Genomic DNA, 12,232 nt, shown 5'->3' on the forward strand with positions numbered 1-12,232 from the left:
CACACACTCACACACACATTCACACACACACTCACACATTCACACACACACTCACATTCACACACACTCACACACACACTCACACACTCACACACACATTCACACACACACTCACACATTCACACACACACTCACATTCACACACACTCACACACACACTCACACACTCACACACACATTCACACACACACTCACACATTCACACACACACTCACATTCACACACACTCACACACACACTCACACACTCACACACACATTCACACACACACTCACACATTCACACACACACTCACATTCACACACACTCACACACACACTCACACATTCACACACATTCACACACACTCACACTCACACACACTCACACACACTCACACTCACTCACACACTCACACTCACACACTCACACACATGTACTCACACACACACTCACACTCACACACACTCACACACACTCTCACACACACTCACACTCTCACACTCACACACACACTGATTCACACACTCTCTCTCACGCACACACACTCACACACTCATACACACACTCTCACACACACACTGATTCACACACTCTCACACACTCACACATATACACTCACACACACTCACTCTCATACACACTCACACACACTCTCACACACATACCCGGCCTCTTGTGTGTATTTACACTGTAACTTTGCACCCCCCCAAGTCCCCCCTGACGTCAGAGGCGCCATGATTCACAATGACAGCTCCCCTGGTATCCAAGAGACCTGTGCAGGCTGCTAAGTCACCGTCCCCCACTGTGAGAACTGTCACTAGATTGGGGCCTCCAGCTGAAGGAACAAAATTCCATCCCCAAGGACCCACATTGTGTCACAGCTAATGACCCAGTTAACCTCGGGCTAATTTCCTGCCTCTCTGCGCCCTGGGAACGCTGGTGTTTACTCCGCTTGGGACAAATCTTTATGAATGTGCCTGAGCCTGGCCGCTCTGGGCCAGTGTTTTCATGGAAATTGGCTGAGGGCCAGGGCCCTGCTGAAGTCGCAGAGTGTGAATGGCCTCCCTCCTCCCCTCCTCTGCCTGATTTGCATGACTGAGCTTTCTGCTCTTTCCTCTAAGGTGCTTGTTTGTTGATTATTGATCTGTCTCCTATGGAGAGACAAATTATCAGCCCACCAGCAGTGGCCTAAATTTGGCAGAAGCCCCAGCTGTGTCTGCAGCAAACCAGAGTCAGAGGGTCACACTCATCCACAGGAAAATCCCAGAACTCTGATGGCCCAAGGACGCGAGGATCCAAGCTGCTCTGCCCCCAGCAGCGTTCTCAAGAGGAATCTTGGCGAGGAGAACTGGAGGGGTGAGCAGGGAGGAGAGGATCCTCCTACAATAAAAATCTGGCTCAATTTAACAAGAGGCTCAAAAGCCTCTTTAAATGAGCCTGCTGGTCCCTGGGGAAAGGGGTGCTGCTGAGTCTTAGGAAGTGGCTCTCAGCCAGGCACTGGGCTGCTGCAGGCCCCTGATCCCAGGGAGGCCGAGGCAGGAGGAGCACGAGTTCAAGGCCAGCCTCGGGAATTTGGTGAGACCCTTGGCAACTTAGTGAGACCCTTTTTCAAAAAAAAGATTAAAATTGAAAAGGGCTGGGGATGTTGCTCAGTGGTGAAGTGCCCCTGGGTTCAATCCCCAGTATGTGTGTGTGTGTGTGTGTGTGTATAAAAGTGGCTCTCAGCTCTTTTGAGACCTGATAGCATCTTTTTTTAAGCAAATATCGTATCATTTCCACTTTAGTTTAAATTTTGAGTTGAAATTAATTCTTGGGTAACAGCCTACTTACACATCTTTTTAGAAATTCAGTGCAGTGCCCTAATTATAATATAAAGGCAAATGTAAGAAAAGTAATTTGCAATTAGGTCACACCTGTCCCAACATTCAGCCGCTCGGGTGTTGGGATGACTGGTTACATGGCTGGTGACAAGCACGCAGAGGAGGCCCCTCAGACCCAGGGGGAGGTGCCTGGTGATGTCACCCTGGCAATGTTCTGCACGAAGCTGGTACAGCTGCCCTGAGTTCACACCAGAGTCGCCATCTCAGGAACAAGGGGACGGCAGGACAGTGCCCAAAGCACGGTTTCCAGGTGAAGCGGGTTTTTCTTTGGGGTTTGATGGCTATGGGGTAGAAGACCCGGGTAGGAAGGCGGCGAAGGAAAGAAAGGGGACTGTAGCTGGGGATGTGAAGCACCCACCCCGTACCTGGGCCCGACCCGCTGGGTCCTCTGGGCCCGTCACTCCCAAAGCTCTGAGAAATCTCCACGTCTCAGCCTCACTGTGAAGTTACTCATCTCTGAAAATCGCCTCCTGCTGGCGAGATCACCTGTGCCCTGAGCCGCACCATGCAGCTGAGATCAGGCAGAGCACAGCAGGTGTAGTTCAGAAACCTGCGGCCACCTGCAGAGGAGGCGGGGTCCACAGGCAGATCCCAGGGCCAGGGACACCTCAGGATCTATGATCAAAGAACAGAGCTCACCAGACGGACGTCACCACCCCCCCCCCCCCGTGCTTTCCCTGTGCCCACCTGAAACGGCTGAAGGCAGGGTCTTCCCTCTGAAATAAGAATAAAGTCCCCCCTGCTGAGGGAAGGGAGCCCAAGGGCTGTGACCCCCCCACACACACCCCACCAAGGAGCAGCAAAGAAACAGGTGAGTGGAGAGGGAGGTCACCCCTGCCCCTGACCTGTCCAGCATGGACAACTGGCTGTATACGTGCCTCCCCAGGCTCTCAGTTCTATAAATTGCATCTGCCCCTTGGTGGGGAGAAGCCACCTAGCTGCTTGTCCCCATTTTGATCAAACTGCATAAATTCCTTTTTCTATGCGGGTGGGGGACTGGGTCTAGCCAGCCAGGATCCAGACAGGGTCCCTGGTCAGGTTGCTGGTAACACACCTATCACAAGGTGTCTTTTAAAAGCCAGCTTCACCTTGTCACCAGGGAACATCGCAACCCCCCAGAGGCCTCTCCATCTTCCCAGACCACATCATTTTTCATCTCCCCGATGCGACTGACCACCTATGCACACTAACTGCCTGTCCTTAATTCCTGCTTCCCAGTGATGGGCCTCGTCACCAGAGAGCACTCTGTGCAGTCACGGGCTGTGTGCCATGTTCCAGTCCACCTCGGGGCCACGCCTCACCTGGTGACATCACACCGTGAATACACCCTGCAAAACAACAAAGTTGCCTCACGACCGCACGTTTCTCAGAACGTCATCGACCGCGACTGTGGTCGGCACTAGGAAAAAACCTTTGAGGATTTCTTTTTCAAAGAACATATAACGGTGGGGGGTGCCTCGGTTTCTACGGGATCAGTATGCTGGGTGAGAGGACACGTGCGGGTCTAAGTTAGAGAGGCCCCAGTGGTGGATTCCGCCCAGGGCAGGGCCAGCCAGGATTCCTGGTGGGGCCAGGAGTGACAGCCCAGGAGAGGGTGGGGCTGGGGAGGCCCTCGGTCCAGGAGGAGGGCCAGGGTCCTCGGTCCAGGATGGGGGCAGGGCTCAAGGGCACAGGCCCCGAGGAGGAGCAAGCTTGGCCTGGCTGTCCCCAGTGGACGATAACAAGGTGACAGTAATAATGGCCGCTGCTCTCCTGCAGCCATGACTGCAGCCCCGCCCTGTCCTGGGCACTGTTTGCAGAGCCTCCCAACAGCTCCCTGAGTCGGCTGTCGTCCCGTCCTGGAAGAGGAAGGAGAGGCAGTGCGTCTTAGTCAGCTCTTCACCCTGGGCCAAAAGACCCGGCAAGAACTGTTCTAGAGGAGGAAGTTTACTGGGGCCCACAGTTTCAGAGGTCTCAGTCCACCGTCGGGCAGCTCCTCTGTCCTGGGCCCGAGCGAGGCAGGGCACCATGGCAGAAGGGCAGGGGAAATGGCCGCGGGCCTGGGGGATGCACTCACCAGGCTCAAACGCACACTCAGGGCCAAGAACAGCTTTGTGTCCAAATCATTTTGCCCCAAACTTGTGGGTGTTTGTCCTCGAAGCCGCGTGGGCCTCTGTCCTGCTGGTGTTTGACCCGATTGACCCACGCAGGGCCTGCGGCTACCTGGCCGCTGCCCACCCTGCCCGGTGCTGGAGCCCTGGGCCTGCTGGTGGGAGGTCCACACTTGCTGGCGTGAAGCAGCGTGGAAGTGAGCCCACCTCTTCCTTCTGATGTCTTGGCATTGGGCAGTCTCAGGTGACAAGCCACGCTGTCCCTTCCTCTCTCCACACCAGGACTGAAAGCCTGTGTGGATGTATACTGGACCGGTAGTCAGTGACGGGTAAGATCCAATTGCAATGGTACCAACCTAACGGGTAAGGACCATATGTACTATTGGACAACCTAAGGCAGGCACGGTCCCTAAGCCACATGCTTGTTGTTTAAACAGAGAGGGGGAGATGTTGAGAGCCACAGCCGAAGGGGCCCCAGCAAACTTCCAGCTGCCAGCAAACTTCCAGCTGCCGGCTGATGATTGGCTCACAGCGGCCCCAGCAACATCTAGCTGATTGGCTCCTCTGCGGTGATGCTCATTGGGCTGTTTCCCTGCCCTTTCAGACCACGGAGCTGCTCATTGGGGGACTTTTTTGGCTCCGCCCACGTGACCCAGCCAATCGGCGTGTTTTAAACCATGCAGGGGTCACACGGCGCTTCCCACAGATGGCTCTTGTCTGAGCTTGACTCCCATAGGGCCTCCCGCTGGACGGTGTGTGACCGTCAGATCAAGACAGAAGAGCCGTGTAGAACAGGGCAGGACGGGCAGCTCGGGGGGCAGCGGGGAGGTGCGGGGGTAGGGAGGGGGCTGTCATCCAGAAGGTGGTCAGGAGCCCTGCTGGAGGAGGAGACACCTGTGAGGGCACGGGTCAGTGGCCAGCTCCACCCAGTCCACTGGAGATTTTCCCCGCACGAAAGTCTTGTGTCCCCTAAAACAAGGGAGCCCATGAAGTCGAGGGGGAGCACAGGCAGGTCCCCAGCACAGCTCGCGGGCACGGACGGGCACTGACGGGCATGCCAGACGCCTCTGCGGATCCCAGTGTCACTCCTGGCGATGACGTTTTTATAATTGTAGAAATCTGCCCATCAGGGAAACTGACTTTTTGGGTGATCATTTTGGTGACTTCTACACAGAGACTTGTGTGACCACCACCAAGGACAGAATCCAGATCAGCTCTGCCGCCCCCCGAAAGCCCCCTGGTGCCATACCAAGCCTCCCGCGTACTGCAGCTCGCCCAGTTCTTCTGCACACTCAGGAGAAGCCAACCCCATATGACTTCTTGTTTCTCTCTTAGGAATTCCCTCGTAGTGGGCTAATTTCTTACTCTTTCCATTCTCCCCCTTTCATGACAGGTAAGCGCAGCATCCTGATTGCCTTTGTGCGTAGAGATCGATTATAGCATTTATGAACTTCTCTGTAGGAGAACAACGATGCTCTTCACAGGGGGCGGAGGGTTGCCGGGTTGAGAACCCTGGTCCCCAGGAAATTCCACCAGGTCATCGGCAACTGCACAAGGTGGGCTTTTTCTCCTTTGAGTGCCGCCAGCAGCCGGTGTGGCAGGACTCGTAGGAGGAAGACCCAGGTACAGGGCAAAGGGGGCCTGAGGACCCCACGGCTGATTCACTGTGCGTCTGCGGATCTTTCAAACCAGGCCTGGCGCTGTGTCACCTCTGGGTTCCTAGCATGTCTGCTGTCTGAATGGGTCGCCGTCTTCAGGTCCTCCCCCTTGGACAGCAGTAGGAAGGATTCGACAGGTGGGTCCCACAGGTGTTGGGGTGACCACGTGGCCCCTGCAAGATGGCAAGGGTCAGTCTCTTGGTTACGGGCTCATGGGAACACCCAATTCAAAGGGGCGATTCGGATGAGTCTGAGGGATTTTTTAGAGCGATTTTAGATCTGTCCAAAACTGGGGCAGGAATGGAGGACTCCTCCTGTTCCTCTGAACTGAAGGTGGTTTTACTTAGTGAAAGCTTAGACGGGTCCAAAGGTCCGGAATGTTCCTTTTAAGTTTCACCCTTTGTGTTTCTCTTCACAGATGGAAACAGGAACTCCCGCTCCCACTCGGCCTGGCTGGCTGGGACAATAACGAGGCGGTCCAGACAGGATGGGGACGATGGGAAGGGCTTGGCATCCACAGCGCCCTGCGTAGGGACAGGGATGGTAAGGTCCACGGGAAGCTCCCCTGGAAGATGCATCCCAAAGACCAACTATCCAGCCCACCAGGACACAGGCGGAAGGCTGGCCACGCCTTGGGATTCTGAGTCCCATTTAGTCCAACCCCCAGCCCACTCAGGCCACGGTGTTTAGTGAGCACCTGCTACGTGAGGGGTATGGGAACTAAGCGCCATGGACCCTACAGCCTGGAGCAGTGACAGGTATCAGGAGGTGCGCTGTCACACCTGTGTTCTGGTTGGCGTGGTTCTCATTCCTCGCATATCTTCCAAGGAAAGCCGCTCTGGAGGAGAGACCCTTCCACCCTGGGCGCAATTCCTTTGGAATTCTAACAATTCGGTCCCGCACACCTTTTAACCCTGCTTATACTGTTGCCCCAGGTGACCGAGACACCTCAGAGACCAGGCCAGTGCTGGGGGTCACTGATGGCCCAGCCTGTGTCCCCCCACTCCTCCCCATGACCCCCAGTCCTGTGCTTGCTTGTGCAGAGCCTTGGGTTCTGTCTCAGCACCACAAAACAACAACAACAACAACAGTAATAATAACAACTATCCCGGGGCCTCCTGGGATGAGAAACCCACAAGGTGGCTTGAAACAGACCAAAGCTCTCCCTGGCTCTGGGCAACTGGTTACTTAAAAGTACCTCTTTTTCCTAGGACATTCTGTTTTTAAATTAATCAACAGACTGATTTTTTGGAGCGATTTTAACTCCACAGAAAAATGGAGCAGAAGGACCAGGGTTCCCACGCACCTGACCTGTCTGCAGCGAGCGTAACAGAGACAGGTCCTTCTCTCCTGTGACCCTGCCATCCCAAGGTTCTGCTAGTGACCAGCACTGGCCAAGAGAATGAAATGTGATTTTATTTTTATTTTTAATCAGACTTTACTTTTTAGAGCAGTCTCAGGTTTAAAGACAAAATCTGTAGTGAAGGAGGCCAGCGTCCCCAACCCCAACCCCAAGCCCTGTCCCCCCCCCCCCTCAGTTCTTAGCATCTGGCAGAGAGGGACGTTGGTTACATATGACGAGTCAATACGGGTCCATTATTATCAACTAAGGGGTCAGTCTGTGTTGGCTGTTCTGTGGGTTTTGATAAAGGAATTGTGACACTTTCCCTCCATTGTGTATCTTACAGAGTGCGCACTGCCTACAAGCCCCCAGACCCCATCTCTGTCCCTCCTTCCCCAAGTCCCTGACAACCGCTGATTTTTTTTAAGTTTCTATAGTTTCCACCTTTATGAATCAGCGTGCCTGACCCAAGTCAGTGACGGACCCTGAGGAGGTAAGAGCCCCGGTACCCTCTGTTTGACAGTTGTGTGTGCACATTGGTGCAGGGGGACACGTGGAGCGAGAGAGTAGAAAAGGCACGGCTCACCCCACTTTACCCCCTCCCACATTGAAAATCAGCCTAACTTCCTCAGACCCCCACCCAGGAACCGGGATGTGATGGAGACCCAGAGGACGTCATCAACGGCGTCAATCCTAGAGCCAGGCCCACGGAGAACCTCGGGAAGGGTTCCTTTGCTCCACATTTCACCTGTATTTCTGTGTCCTATGGAGTTCCCAGTACAACCCACATGGATTTGTTTTCTTTGTTTGTTTGTTTGTTTTTTGGTGCTGGGGATTAAACTCAGGGACTCGACCACTGAGCCACATCCCCAGCCCTAATTTGTATTTTATTTAGGGACAGGGTCTCACTGAGTTGCTGAGGCTCACTGAGTAGTGCCTCGCCATTGCTGAGGCTGGATTTGAACCCACGATCCTCCTGCCTCAGCCTCTTGAGCTGCTGGGATTAGAGGTCTGTGCCCCACCTGGGTTTTTTAAAGAGAGAATGTGCCTTGGTGCCAAGCCTTGTCTGCTGGATGCCCCCCCCCACACACACACACCCCTGCACCCCTCCCTGCAGGGAGCTCTAGACCAGGAAGAGACCGTCTTCCACAAAAACGCAGAGCGCTCCACAGCCTCATGGTCACGGATGCCGAGCATAAGTAGTGACAGCAGCTTGCCAGTGGGCAGGACTTGGCAGAGAGTCCCCATGCAAATCCGCCGCCACACCAGCACGCTCCGCACAGGGCTGTGAAATCCGCCTTCACTCGCTCAATTCACACCCCGGCAGAGCTGCCAACAGCTCTGTGCATCTACGCAATAACCCTCATTCTGTCACCGTTTCCTTGACCTTCACCCTCTGACAGCATTTTTTTGTTTTTGGGAAGTGGGGGCTACCTTTAAGAAATTAAAATGTCCAATTCTGTTGGGGGAGATCTTAGGTTCACTTTTGCTTCATCGTCTCCTTCGTTTTGTGACTGTGAGCTGCGGGAATTTTATTTTGTCTTTGATATTCTGCGAAGCTTTCTCCAGCTGCGATGCACTTTCTAAAAACCAAAATGAGTCGTGCACACATTCCACACTCATGGCTCCTCTGTGAGGCCATCTCAGTGGCCCAGGGTGCTTCCCGGGAGCGCAGGGAGGCGTGTGTTGGCGGTGCCTGCTGAGACATGCTCTTGTCTCCCTGCGACTCACAGGACGAGTCTCCTCCTCTAGGTTTGTGCAGACCTGAGAGATGCTCTTCTGTTCTGGAACTAGCTTCAGGACACGGGGGAGGGGATGAGTCTGAGCCAACTGGACCCATGGGAGGACAGGTGGGCGGGCGTGGTTCCAAAGAGGGAAATCTGGGGCAATTTCAACTGCAGAGTTATAAGCCCCAGAAAGGCTCTCCCTGGGGACGGGGTTGGTTGATTCAGTTGATTCCCCACCAGTGACTGAAGGTCACATGAGATACTTGGATCAGAGGACTCAGTTTATTCCTCGTCTAATTAAGCTCCTTAGAATTCTCCTGATGCGCCTGGGTTCTTGTGGCTGCGCATCTTAAATGAGATTTGACATCAAGAGACCGACACCGTTTTCCCTGTTTGAGTCCCTGGTGCAGTTCCCTTCAGGCTCAGAGACTCTGGTGGCCGTGGCCGTCCTTGGCCTGGGTCTGTGACAGTCCAGTCGCCTGCCTGGGCACCCGCCTCCTCCTGCACTGACGGCTGTCTGGTCCCCTTTGTCCCCGTCTTTCAGGACACCTGTGGTAGCACTTAGCCTCCTGCGTGCTCTTGGGATCTTCACTGTACACCTGGCCATGGAAGTAGCGGTCACTCTTGCCTCACAAGATCACACCCATAGGCTTTGGGGATCAGAGGTGGACAGAGCTCAGGACGGTTCCCAGTCTCCTGTCTTGTAAGGTGCCAGGACCGGCCTCCCCCACCAGCAGGGCGGTCCAGGACTGCTGTGTTCACTTTCTATCCACGGCCATCACGGACGACCACAGATTTGGGGGCCCATGTTTACTTGGCGTGTCCCTCTCTGCCAGTCAGCAACGGTCCTGGTGGGTCTTCTCTGTATCCAGTGGGTCCTTCTCTTCCTTCTCCTTCTGGGGCCTCCACTGGCCTCTTGCTCACCAGGCCTTGCTGACCTCTGCAATCCCCCCCCACCTTGGCGCTCCTCTGCCCTGCCCCCACCCGCCCACTCGCTCACTGTCACTGGAACAGGCGCACCTTCCAGCACATTCCCTCCTCCGTCAGACGCCTCCCGTGGCCCTCCTGACCCAGCAACCTGGCCCCAACCTGACGCCCCGGAACACCAAGACGCCTTCCCTCGTGACCCACACCAGCGTCTCTGTAAAGGCCTGTGTTCATTTTAATGAATTCCAGGGGAAAATGTAATGAGAAAGTAAAAACTCATGCTTTCTCAGATGTCTATGCCTAGGATGCAGCTACTGGCTTAAGGAGAGAAATGGAATCCGTTTAAGGAAACATAATAAACGGATTAATAGACAGAATGCGGGTCAGGAGACCTGCTGGTGGGGGACGCGTCACCGGGGTCTGGAAAACCCTGACCCACAAGATAGACCCCACTTTGGTTTGGGACACGAGCAGGAGCTGGCCGAGCCTGTCCCCGCTTGGCCCTACCTGCTGCTGACACAGATGCCCCTTTGGCCAGGGGCTCCTTGGTGTCCCTGAACTGACCGCACCGGGCTCACGGGCCCTCCTGCCTGTCAGGGCCCCCCCACCCTGCCCCCAGGAATCCCAGCCGGCTCCCCTCCCGCAGGAAGCCCCTCTGCCACCTTCCCTAACCTGTCCACCTCTGGTGCTGACGATTGGAGCCCCTCGCTCGGCCAGGTGGACACAGCCATCAGGCCCTCATGCAGAATTTGCCTCTTACCACGGACGAGGCCAACGAGGCTCCTTTGGAAGGCTGTAGATCTCAAGTGCTCTCTCCTCTGTGCGCCACATCCTGCAGCAACAGGTCCCGGTCCTCTTTCCCACTAGCTTCTACTGGGCTGTCTGGGGTCAGGTGGCTGCCTGGGGTTTACACTGGCCAAGGAGAAGGGGGTTTGAACATGCCGACTGGCCAGGCCTGGGTCACCATTGCAGCTAGACCGGGAGGCTGGGGGCCCATGGAGGAGGGAGAACGCTGGAGGGTAAAGTGAATCAGGGTGGGCTCCCAGGAGGAGGAGGAGACGCAGGGCTGACGGAAGCACCAGCTGCCCGTGAGGTGAGTCAAGAAGGAGAAAAGAAACTCCGTGTCCAAGCAAGAGGGCGAGGCAGGAGGTGGCAGGTGCGTGGGGACCGGCGACCCACCGGAATCCCTGGGCACTTTGTCATGGTTGCTAGTCAAGGAAACAATCATGCAGATGTGCAGCATGTGACACTGTGAACAGAGGGAACGCCGTGTCAAGTGGGCCGTGTCTGCAAATAGAAGGCGATCCCCCCTCCCTGAGGATCCCGGCCCCACGGGGAGGTTACGTTGTATTTACCTGGTTTAAATATTAAACTTTCAGCCTGCGGCTTAGCTCCTGAGACATCTGCATTTCCGTGCTGCGTGGACTATCAGGGGCAGGGGTCTCCTGTCCTCTCTGATCAGGCTGAAGAACTCGGTGTCTCTGCTTCTAGCTTCTGATGAACAAAAAAGCCTCCCGGGCTGCATCTGGTCCCAGAGAGAGCCTTCAACAGAGGGAAAGGCTGAGAACAAAAGCTCGGGTGTCGGCTGGGAAACTCCCAGTCCCCACAGGAGAGGACCAGAGAGGGAGAGAAAAGATGGAGGATCCAAAGCCCACTGCGGCCGCAGGAATCAAAGAGCACGGTTCCCCCGCTTCCTGTCCTACTTAACAGTTGTGAAAAGTTCCCATGTCTCCACCTCCTGCCACTGTCCCTGCCCTCTGTGCCCCAGATATACGGGCCTCCCTTCTGGCCCTTCAGAGCCAGCCCGCTCCATTCCCTGGGCCTTTGTACTTGCTGTTCCCTCTGCCTAGCACACTGTTCCCTGTAATCCCTCCAAGGGGGTCCATTTTATCCTTCAGGACTTAGTGCACTACCCCCCCTCAGAAAGACCCTCCCAGACCACCTAGTATGAGAGAGCAGCCCCACCCCTCTGGTTTTCTTTATCGCGTCACCCAGTCTGTCCCATTTATGCATGTTTCACAACCTGAGAGTGAGTGTATTTGTATACAGCCCACCCTCCACCAGGAGACTGCAGCTCCTCGAAACACATGGAGTTTATCTCACCCACTACTCTTTGCTTAGAACCTAATGTCTTAATCCATTGTAACAAAATGTAACAAAATACTATAAGCTGGGTACCTTATAAAGAAGAAAACTCTATTTCCCATAGTTCTGGAGGTCAGGAAGTCCAAAGTCAAGTTGCTGGCAGATTTGGTGTAGGTGGGGGCCCGACTCTCCGGGTCATGGATGTCACCTTCTTGCCATGTCTGACATGGTGGAAGAGACAAGGCAGGTCTCTGGTTCCTCTTTTGTAAGGGCCCTACTGCCATTTGTGTGGGCCCCACCCTCAAGATGGATCATCCTCCAAACACAATGACTCCTAACACACCAAGGTGAAGATTGGGTCTCAGCACATGAACTTGGCACCCGGGGGGGGGGGGGGACACAAACACTCAGACCATAGCACCTACCCTGTAGAAGATGGGCCGGCATCCGGGAACCCCAGCCACCATAGGCAGTGGCACATACACACACGCACATACGCACAGACACGTGCATACACACATGCACACACACACACACACAG

General features: G+C 55.0%; 3 long non-coding RNA genes across 3 annotated transcripts; 2 read left to right on the forward strand and 1 right to left on the reverse strand.

Annotated features, from left to right (window-relative positions):
* Nucleotides 1–757: 757 nt before the first annotated feature.
* LOC125619160 lies at nucleotides 758–4,245 on the forward strand. Its single transcript, XR_007350671.1, has 3 exons — nucleotides 758–1,338; nucleotides 1,912–2,673; nucleotides 3,081–4,245. It is a non-coding gene; the product is annotated as an uncharacterized LOC125619160 (long non-coding RNA).
* Nucleotides 4,246–4,831: 586 nt separating this feature from the next.
* Nucleotides 4,832–7,818, forward strand: LOC125619161. The gene is made up of 4 exons (XR_007350672.1): nucleotides 4,832–5,747; nucleotides 6,029–6,153; nucleotides 7,381–7,445; nucleotides 7,585–7,818. It is a non-coding gene; the product is annotated as an uncharacterized LOC125619161 (long non-coding RNA).
* A 1,858-nt stretch (nucleotides 7,819–9,676) lies between these two features.
* LOC125619162 lies at nucleotides 9,677–11,309 on the reverse strand. Its single transcript, XR_007350673.1, has 3 exons — nucleotides 10,962–11,309; nucleotides 10,786–10,855; nucleotides 9,677–10,518 (listed from the first exon to the last, which is right to left on the reverse strand). It is a non-coding gene; the product is annotated as an uncharacterized LOC125619162 (long non-coding RNA).
* Between the last annotated feature and the right edge of the window lie 923 nt (nucleotides 11,310–12,232).

The sequence above is a fragment of the Marmota marmota genome, unplaced genomic scaffold (assembly GCF_001458135.2).
Source record: "Marmota marmota marmota unplaced genomic scaffold, marMar, whole genome shotgun sequence".
Classification (NCBI taxonomy): domain Eukaryota; kingdom Metazoa; phylum Chordata; class Mammalia; order Rodentia; family Sciuridae; genus Marmota; species Marmota marmota.